The following is an 11,365-nucleotide window of genomic DNA, read 5'->3' as shown; positions in this document are numbered from 1 at the left end:
ACCTGTTAGAATAGCTATAATCAACAGAACAAGTAATAACAAATGTTGGAGGGGATGCGGAGAAAAAGGAACCGTCATATGCTGTTGGTGGGACTGCAAATTGGTACAGCCACTATGCAGGTTCCTCAAAAAACTACGAATTGATCTACAATATGATCCAGCAATCCCTCTACTGGGTATTTACCCCAAAGACTTGAAAACTCATATTCGTAAAGATATTTGCACCCCGATGTTCATAGCAGCATTATTCACAGTGGCCAGGACATGGAAGCAACTGAAGTGTCCTACGTTAGATGACTGACTAAAGAAGCTGTGGTACATATATATAATGGAATATTACTCAGCCATAAGAAGAGATGAAACACTGCCATTTGCAACAACATGGATGAACCTCGAGATAATCATGCTAAGCGAAATAAGCCAGACAGAAAAAGTTGAAAATCACATGATATTGCTTATATGTGGGATATAAACTAAAAGCAACAAACAGACAGACAAACAGACTCATGGACATTGACTATAGTCTAGTGGTTACTAGAGCATAGGGTGTGGGGGAGGAGTGGGGAGGTAGATGGAGTAAAGGGGTCAAATATAGGGAGCAGGGTGAAGTGGGCAAAGGGGACCAAATATAAGGTAGCTGAAGGAAACTGAACTTTGGGTGGTAAATACACAATAGAATATATAGATGTCAAATTATAATGTACACCTGAAAGTTATATAATTATATTAACCAATGTTACCCCAATAAATAGTAAAAAATAAAACAATAAAAAATGAAACTCTTTTACACATGTTTATTTAAATTTAAAAGAGGATCATAATTTTAGTCTAAAAAATTATCCCTTTTTTCATGGAGACACCAACTGGATCCAGCTGACAAAACCAGATCGACAGCACTGCTGGAGAAGTGTACCTCATGATCAGATTAACACCGCCCCCCCCCCCCCCGCCTTTTTTTTGGCTTTTGGAATGAATCCAAGTATCAGTAAAACTTGAGTTTCCTTATTCTCTCTTTCTCTAGGTTTTTTTCCTTTTCTATTGATATTGTATTTTGTTTTTGGTTTCGTTTTGAACAAAGCAAATAAATTATTCCCTCTCATGGTGGCAACAATGATTTCGAATTTGATTTTATGGTTTGACTATTTGGAAATCTGTGTATGTGGGTTATAGAGATCCATTCACTGTTGGGTGGGAAACAATGGAGAACCCAATTTAGTTTTTATTTGTTTGTTTAATTTACCCACCTTAAACTCAAAATCAAAAACTTTTATTGAGTCTCCTTACTTTTTATGGCAATATAGTTATTTGTATAGGTTCAATAAGAATCTTTTTATTTTTTAAGCTGGGATATAACTGAACAAATCAACTGTGTAATCAAGGTTTTATTTGCAGTATCATATTGGCAAACAAGTCTAGTCTCATCACATATGACCAGTCACTTTATGGAACAAAGATGGACTATACATACAGAGCCAAAGCCTACAAAGCCCTCCCTGGTTTACAAGGTTCCAGGTTTTCAGGTGGTAGGGAAGATCACTTTTTCTCTGGTCAGCAACCTTACTAAAATTTGGGGGACCTCCAGAAGAGAAGAGTTAATGTAAATTAATAGATACTGCAGTTGAAAAATAATTAACACTATTGCAGAACTTATATAAATAACCAGTCCAAACTTGATAAGTCTTATTTTGCGAACAAGAACAATATTTGAGATTATTATGATCATGAGTGAGGGATATTCTAGGAACTATTGTGAAAGACTGAAATGGACCAGACAAGAATAAGTGTCCTTTCAATGGAAGTTTATGTGCTGATATACTGTCCGAGGTTATCTAATTCTAGGAATCTGAGCCCTTATTGCCTTTGAGCTATTTTACAACACTTAGTTCTAGAAAATTGATGGTGATTCCTTAAAAAAGGAAACAAATTTTGTTTGATGAAGATTACAATTGATTCCACTCTACGAATCTATTAGCAGATTCATTTTAGTATTCTTAATTGTCTCTTTACATGTCTATTTGAATTCTTTTTTAAGCAATTCTTTTTATATATTATTCATTCCCTCATTAATTAATCAGTTAAATACAATTTTTGACATACGTTAACTTTATATTTGTATGAGTGTCATGATATTCCTCTTTAAAAAAATTTATACCTTAACATAACCAGCGGAGAGGGGAAAATTAAAACATTTAACTTCCAATATTTAGGGTTGATTTCGCTCTTTCAAAAATCTAACTTTAGCTTATAAACAAAGAAGCTCTAAATAGGAGTAAAAGGTAAAGTTAATAGTTATTTGAGAAGTTTTGGTGAATCCTTTGTTGGAATTCGTGTCAGAAATTGAAAATATGAATAACTCTGAGGTGGGTAGCAAATGATTTTCAAAGTGAGGTAGTTTCTAATTCTTTGTTTAATAAACCAGTAGATCATTAGACAAATTTAGATGATAGATCACAGTTTTACTTTACTGGGGCTGCTATGGCAAAGTACCACCAACCGGGTAGCTTCAAACAACAGAAATTTAACTCACGGTTTTAGTCTAAAATTTAGGTCCGAAATCAGAGTGTCAGAAGAGCCATTATCTCCCTGAAAATTGGAGAATCTTTCCTTGCCTCTGCTAGTTTCTTTTATTTGTCAGTAGTCCTTGGCATTTATTGACTTACAGATACATCAGTCCAATCTCTGATTGTCTTCTTGTGTCTTCCCTTATCTTCTCTCTGAGATTGTCTGTCCAAATTTCCCCTTTTCATAAGGGCATCAGTTATAATTGATTAGAGGTCCACCCAGCTCCAGCGTGGCCTCATCTTAACTAATTGTACCTGCGGCAACCTTGTTTCCAAGTAAGGCCGCATTCCAAAATATTAGTAATTAAAAGTTCAACATATGAATTTGGGGAGGTGGGGACACAATTCAACCCATAACAAAAAGAAAGTTAGAATTCTAGAGGAAATTGCTAACTCATAGCCAGAGAATTGACCAAGAATCTTGATAATTTTGTATGTTCTCTATTTTCTTTTGGGCTCTGAGTCAATAAAAATCAGGATTTCAGCTGGGCCCCTGAGTATTTATTGCTGGCTGTAGAGTTGTTTAGAGGCTGCGTAGGTCCACCAAAAGTGTAATTCTATTCTAGCGGTAGCTTGGCACGTGGCGCTCACCCTGGTTACAGGCAGAGGTAATGTGCGGGTGAGCCAGCAGGAGAGGTAGAGTAGTCCAGATGCAAATTGAAAAGGACCTTTCTCTTCTGGACTCACTTCCCAGAACATCACAGAAAGCAACTCCTGCTGGACCCAGGGAAAGTGCCTTCTCTCCCAACAAAATGTGACCCCATCCTTCCAGAAACACAGATTTATGAGTTTTCCTGTTGATTTCTTTATTTTCATCTTCTAGTTGCTCAGAGGAAAATCAGGATAATTCTGACAGTAGAACTTTCAACCTAAGGTCTTTTATTGCTCCTGGGTTTGTGGTTTTGGGTATTACTCATACATTTACATCCACAAAGTAAGTTTGAGTTGTTGAAATATGGTCATTAATTAATTATTCTAAGTAAAACCTTCCCCGTTTGGCATTTTTTTGTATCATCTTTACTGTGTGTTTGAAACCAGGTTTCCAGTAATTTCTGATCATGAAGATCTTCTGGCTTAGAACTCACAGTAGAAAAGTTCATGGAAAGCCTAGGGTGTTAACTTCTTTCCTGGCTGTATTCCAGCTGGTTTTAAATCCTCTGCTTGCTTTGGCTTTCCCACATTACCTCTTTATGTGGGTGTTATAGGAACCTTCCTCTCAGTGTCCAATAAAACTCACTCCTTCCCACTCAATCTTCTACAAAAGGTCAGAAAAACCCAATGGTATTCTTACTTTAAAATTAAGGCCAAAGTATCTACGGGGGTAACGAGGAAGGTGAAGTCAGGAGTGGCCATCATTTTTCGCATGAACACTGCATGAGGAGCAGTCAGGAGTGGCTACACAGAGGGAGCAGCCTTTTACTTACAGAGCCCTCTGGAGGAAATATGAGTCCCATGAGAATGTGAGGTTCACCTAGAGGTTTAAGAAAGGATTAGCAATTCGTATGTGCTAACAGCCAAAGGCAAAAAGGTGGTCAAATGTGCATTGTGGGTGGTCAAATGTTCATGGAGCCATGGAATTGTCTGACAAAGATAAATAGCAATGAGGAAAAACGAAGGAGATTTCATCTCAGCAGACAGCTGTACTATTAAGTTATCCAGGCAAGCACTGAGCACTGATGGGCATGTTAAGATGCAGAGAGAACCACACTCTCTCAGAAAGCCGAGAGACTGGGGTCTTATCTCTGTTCTGGAATTAACTACTTTGGAGGGTTGAATACAATCTCTTAGCCCCCTTTAGTCTCACTTGTCTTACCTAACCTTTTCCCATTGGCTCTGGTTCAAATAACTTTCTCATGGGTCTGTCCTGTTGCTTGAAAGCTCTTTTGCATTTGGGAGGAATACTATTAGTGTTGTTATTAATACTGCTACTAGTATTGTAATGGACACAACTCTGCGAAGGGCACCATGATTTAAGTGCTTTATGTCTTTTTTTAATTTAGTCCTTACAATGCTCATAAGAAGAGGCATCATCATTACTTAGAGCTGGGGAACTAGTAAGGTGTGCAAGTGGAAATGGGTAGTTAGAAAGCATCTAGCCAGTAAACAGGGCCAGTGGAAAGGAGACTTAGACAGGCTAATGAGATCGTAAAGTGGGAAAGGCCTATGATGAGGGATGGGCCAAAAGGGGCTCCCTCGTTTAGGGAAGTGGAAGAGGATGGCGTTTGAGGGACAGAGGAGGCTGCTGAGCATCTAATAAATGAGCCAAAAAACAAAAACAAAAAAAAAAACACACCAGGAAAAAGTAAAGGAAGATGCTAGGAGACAAGATTTTCTTCATTAAATAATTATTTTATCCCCTTTTTATAATTTTGAAAATAACATGCATATTGAAGAATCATCAGACTATAGTGAAAAAATTTGAGGAACTGAAAAAATATATACTATAGACCTTCTACCATAATTATTTTCATTATTACATATTGCCCTCTAGTTTTTGTCTAATGCTACAGTTTTCCTCAAGTTTTAATCTGCTTGATATTAAATCATAAACATTTTCCCATGTTGTTACATAGTCTTTATCATTATCAGTTTTTATGGCAACATACTAGTTCATCATATTATGTATAATAATTTCCCCATGGTCAAACATTGGAAGGTATGCACTTTTATGGATAACTTGAAATAATTTTTTTATAGATGGTACTTTGATACATTACATTTGGGGGGAATATGGTTTCTAGAAACTATCTTGGGTTCATTGGAGATATGAATTTGTGAAAAATGAGTTACCCAGTATCTTCCAGAAGCCATTTGTAGAGATGAATACGCTATTAGAAAATTGATAATGTGGGATTAGTATTCCAAAAAATAAAAACATTAAAAAGAAAAGTGCTCTTTGAGTGTTAAGGAGAGTCAAAGAGAAATTTTAAGGCATTAGTAGAGAGATTAGTGACTGTAATAATGTATTTCTATGTTCTGGATAAGAACTCATTCGGCCTGGACTGTGCAAAATGAAGCCAGAATTCCAAGTAGAAATGCAATAACTTTAAGAAAACTTTTCTTGGCACTATAAGCTCACACATGTACTTTTATATGCTACAAAGTTGAAAAAAATTTAAATTCTGAAGTATTGAGGCCACAGCTATAAAAAAATTAAAGTTTTAAACTAGATTTGTGAGAGTAAGAAAATACGTGTTATGGTATGCTAAATGCTATTCTATACAGTATTTTTTCGTGTTGGCAAATGTTCTACTTCTAGCAATGTGAACAATTATTTTTGCTGGCAAAAACAGTTCAAATAAAAACAGAAGCAAGCCATCATTTCTTAGCATAGCAAAGTTGAAAATTTCAGACATTTAATAGAAATTATTTACACATTTATTTCATTGCTATTCAAAGGAAGTAGTAGGAATTCCATGGAAGTTTGTATTTATGACAAAAGTAAATTGCTAGTGTAAAGGTATTTCGAGGTTAGAAGTATGATAAATAGGAGATGATTTAGAAAGAAACAAGTGTATCTATCTTTTAAAAAAATATTATTCTTAGTTTCAGCCTTCTCTGACCCTCATGGACTAGGTAAGAGTCTGGAAAAGACATGGTGAGTAGACTACCAAATACTTATTCATTTCTTTTTCTTGTTTAACAGAAACAATTCTGCTCAGTGCATTCATGGGTCCAGCTAAAATACTTTTCCAGACTTGCTTGCAGGTGGGGGTAACTACATGACATTTTCAGCTGATGAAATAATCTAAGAAACCTTCTAGATTCTCCTTTTTCACTCTTTCTTTTTGTTATTGCCTAGAGAAAGCAGGTAGCGAGTTTGAGTAACAGCCAACTTGAAAGCATCCCGCAGCAAGGATAAGGAATTAAGCTACATAATGAGAATGAGGAAGTGAAAGGAAGTAGGATCCTGGGGCCCTGATGGCTCCGTGGAACCCCTGGGCTGCTCATTCTCTGCATTTCTTTTGATACGAGGTAAATTATATGAGGTTACTTGGTTAAGCCACTGTCATTAGATTTCTGTTACATACAGTGCACACAAATCCTAAATGATGCAGAGCCCTTGATATAGCTTTCTTTATTTCCTTTACTTTTATTCATAAACTATTATGATAATAGTGTGTTTCATGATTTTAGTCCTCAGATCCTCTGAGCTATTAATTACTTTAATGAGTTAATATTTGTAAAGAACTCCCTCTAGCTCATCATTGTATTTACTGCTAAAACATATCTGACACATTATGTGCACTTAGTAAGTATGTATTTCCAGGCAGTTTTGGAAAGTTTTTTTGACTCCAAAATGTATATCTATATATACACACAATGCCTATATATCTTTGTAAAAATATATGGTTATGCAAACATTCTATGTGTATAATTATAAATTATGTGGTTTAAAATACTCATATAGCTTTAAAATTCTCATATTAATAAATTGCTCTATAAAAATAATTGCCACTATTTATTTTTTTTCCTTTTAGAATTTTTTTGTATATTGCTATAATCATAGACATTTATGTGTTGCAATGAACTCTAAGGTCTTAGGGAAATAAGAGAACTGATGTGGCTGAAAGAAACAATGACTTCAGAAGCATTTGCCAGATCACTTGAATAAGTATTTTGTAAAAACAAAGCAAAACACACTGAATTTTAAACTCAATTAACTTTTGGAAATACAATGTGTTGTATCGTCCTTGTTCTGATGGTTCATGACCCATTAAAATTGCCTACAGTAATCTGTTTAACTTAGCTTAATCCAGCATTTCCTAACCTTATGTGATCATAAAATCCTTTTTTTTTTTTTTTAAACGCCTACAGCACCAGGTATTTCTAGGTGGTCTCCCATCCAAGTACTAACCAGGCCTAACTCTGCTTAGCTTCAGAGATCAGATGAGATTGGACATGTTCAGAATGGCATAGCCGTAGACTAAAATCTTTTTTTTCAAGTTATATCTATTGATACACAAGGGAAACACTATGTGAGGCATAGTCTGGGTAACTCTGCAATTCAGAGAACAGAAACATGAAAAATCACTATTATTTCATATTGACCTAGAATATCTAATGCAGTTAGATAGTAAGCAGAATTAAAACATGAGACTTTCAGAAAGGGGAAGGAAGAAAAATTAAAACTTCTTTGCAGAAATCATAAATTCATATTTTAACATGAGGGCAAGATATTTATTTTGTTCCCCATTTTATCTCTGGTGGCCAGAGTGCCTGTGTACAAACATAGGTGCTCAGTAAATACTAGTTGGTGGAAGGAAGGCTTGATGGTGAGAGAGAGGGATCTCATGGGAAATTCGAATCCCAAAGGAACACCCTGGGGAGCTGCCCAAGACTCATGGCTTTATAAACTTTATAACATTTCTCATTGTTTGAACTTTGGAGATTTTATTTTTTTACTCCAATGATAGAAAATGTGTAGACCTGATCACTATCGATCAGAATCCTCCTCAACATAGTACTCCAGGCAACTACTACCAATTGATTGGAATCTATGAGAGGTAAAACCTGATTGCCATTTCTAAGGTAAGCTTTAATATTTTCTTCCTGGTCAAGTAACTTATACTTATTTCATAATCACCAGCCTCAGCTCCCTAGTGTTATCTGGAGACAGATTATTTACTTTTTTTCCCCCTCAAATACTACCGTAGTGATTTTAAAATGACCACAAGTCCTTCGATATTCTTGTCTTCAGTAGCTGGAAACTAATTCCCCTCCATTCAGTGTGGGCCAGACTGGACTTATTCTTCTAATTAAAAAGATATAATGGAAATGACAGTGTGCGACTTTGAATACTGGGGATTAGAAGGCTCTGTGACTTTCTAATTATTTATCTTTCTCCTCTCTCTCTCTATCCTTGTCTCTGTCTCTGTCTCTCTCTGTCTCTGTCTCTGTCTCTCTGTCTCCGTCTTTCTGTCTCTCTCTATCTCTCTATCCCTGTCTCTCTGTCTCTCTCTCTCTCTGTCTTTTTCTGTCAGATAATTCACTGTGGAAGAAGCTAGCTGCCATGCTAGGAGAAGCCTGTGTAGCAAAAATGAGGCCTCCTGCAGACAGACATAGGAATGAGCCATCTGGAAGTGGCTCCTCCAGCCCCAGTCAGGCCTTCAGATGAGACTCAGGCTTCTGCCAACACCTTAACTACAACCTTATGAGAAACTCTGAGCCAGAGCCATGCAGATTAAATATAAGTTACTTTTAAATTTCTGGCCCATAGAAACAATAATACATGTTTACTGTTTAAATTAAGTTTGGGGATAATATTTAATGCATAAATGAATAACTAATAAAACTATATTAAAAACTCTTTTTAAAATAGAATTATTTATAACCCCTTTAAAAATCCACCCTCCTCTACTCCCAATTTCACCATTTTCATGTGGCCAAGTTAGCTAGTTATCCATCAGTACCTAGTTGTTTTTTTTCCTTTCTTCTAAAGTAGGGTCAGAAACCCCCTTTCATACAGAGCCAGATAATAAATATTTTAGGCCTTGTGGGCCATGTGGTCTCTGTCACAACTACTCAGATCTGCCCTTGCAGCATGAAAGCAGCTGTAGACAACATTTAAATGATTGAGCATGGCTGCGCTCTAATAAAAATTTATTTATGGACACTGAGATTTTTGAATTTCATATAATTTTCACATCACGAAGTATTAGTCCTCTTTTGATTTTTTTCAACCACTTAAAAATGTAAAAACCATTCTTAGCTTGTGGGTCACTTAAAACCAGGCAGTGGGCCAGATTTGGCCCATGGGTTTAGTTTACCGATTCTTCTACTAAATTAATAGAATTCTTGATATATTAGCTGGCACATGGATGCCCAAAATAAAGATAACACTTTTTTTCAGACAATAGCCATGTAACCATGTTATAGTTAATGGAATGTAAGTGGAAATGATATGTGCAAATTCTGAGTAATACTCTTAAAGGGAAGTGGTAGGTCTACCCCACACCCCAACTTATTTCCCTTTTCATATTTTTCACTGGCTGGAATGAAGATCACCTTGGACCACGTGGATGACAGAAATGTTCTTGGGGTGGAGACACAAATAGAAAGAGCCAGAATTCTTTCCTCTGGACTGTGTGCAATCAGACGATTGTAAGAGTGAGAAATAGACTACGATCATGTTTAAACCTATGTTTTCAGGTCCCTTTCACACATCTTGAAATCTATATTCTAACAAATTCAGTTAGTCTTTGGCTAGCATCTGTTAAAGACAGGTTAATGTGTTATATGTTCAAGAAGCACTGCAGACAGTGGTTAAGAGCTGTGTGTGGAGTTAAAAAAAAACATTCTTGGTTGCTTATCAAGTCAGGATAGTCTGGACATAGGAAAGCTTTCACTTTTTTTTTTTTTAAACCAGAATTTCTAAAAAATTGCAGGTATTTCCCTTTTCTTCTGATTGTTGATTTCCTGCAATTTGGAAGTGAACGAATGTGCTGTTGTATTCCTTTTCTCCTGCCTTTACCACATTTGTGGCCAAGGGAAGAATATTATTAATTGGGAGAAACATAAACAATTCACTTTTTATAATCCCTGAGGAAGGATTAATCACATCATCCTTTGTGGAGCTTATTTATATAAACGGGTGGGTTTAATGCTCCTCCCCCAGCATCCCATAGTCCTATGGATTTTCTCATTCATATGATAAGTGAAAGAAATTGTAGTCATAATAGACATACTTATCTTGTGAGCATTTTTTTATTTTCCACAGTAAAACTTGGGGGTTCCAGGTAGTGAACAACAGTGAAAAAAGATCCCACACTCTCACAGTCTGAGATTCTCACACTATGAGAATCGTCAACCATCACTTGGCAGTACTGGAGCATCAGGCATTGCCCCAACACAATTGTCTTGAGTTCTTGTGCTGTCACACAGTATTTCCCATTCATCTATCTCCCCCTTTCTCTCCCTCTTTCTCTCCCTGCCAAAAATGCAACTCTCTTTAAGTAGGCACAGTCTTCCAAGTCCTGGCTGCTAGTGTCCCCAAGAGATTTCAGGGAGAAACAGTCTTGGCTGAGAGTTAGAGCCAGAGGCCAGCCAGTGAAGGGAACAATGTCTGGGTTTCGAGAACAGCTGGAGCTTCAGAGGGAGAAAAGCAGCTTGGCGAATGAGGAAAGAATGTGCTTGTCACTTCAAGAGGCAAGAAACTTCGATTTCCCTCCCGCCTCTGCCAATAAGTGTTTATTGGAAAGGACAGTGTGGTGGTGATGGCAGGTGACTTTTGGTTAGAATTTTATGGAATTTTTCATGTTTATTTTACCTTTTCAAAGAGCAGATAAATGTACAAATCCCACAGAATAACTATTCTGAATTCTATTCATGTTGTTATTGGATAAGTGAGTGTTGTTCTTCAGAGTTATTTTTACGAATGCTGCCCCTGGCCCATTTTGCAACTCTGCTTGCTTTTCCTTGCATGTAAGCTAATATTTGTTATAGGGATTTTGGAGAAAAGTAGCAGAGGGTATTAAATGGAAATTGAAGGCCCTAGGGAGAAAAAATCCTATTCTGAGAACATGAGCTGAATTTATAATTGGAAGAATCAGAGGGGCCCATTTAGACAAAATAAGAAAGTTTTATCTGAAACCAAAGGTGAGCTTATGAAAAGTTTGATAAAGTTTGGGTGAAATAGAATTTTTAAGATGTCATACTCTTTGGTCGTGGTTTGATTTCTCTATGATTTTTTTGGATTCTTAGGGGAATGGATAAAACAACAGAGACTATTTTCCCATTCTAAATTCCATTTGTTAGTCTTGGAAAGTGTGACCTGATTTTAAGTAGCACTTACAAAGTGAACA

The 11,365-nt window shown here is 36.4% G+C and overlaps 1 pseudogene; it reads right to left on the bottom strand.

The window, feature by feature from the left end:
• Positions 1-7,370: 7,370 nt before the first annotated feature.
• Positions 7,371-7,489, bottom strand: LOC111740045 (annotated as a pseudogene).
• Between the last annotated feature and the right edge of the window lie 3,876 nt (positions 7,490-11,365).

Source organism: Pteropus vampyrus, unplaced genomic scaffold, assembly GCF_000151845.1.
Source record: "Pteropus vampyrus isolate Shadow unplaced genomic scaffold, Pvam_2.0 Scaffold56, whole genome shotgun sequence".
Classification (NCBI taxonomy): domain Eukaryota; kingdom Metazoa; phylum Chordata; class Mammalia; order Chiroptera; family Pteropodidae; genus Pteropus; species Pteropus vampyrus.
The sequence above is the reverse complement of the archived record's forward strand: the minus strand, read 5'-3'. Positions and strand labels throughout refer to the sequence as shown.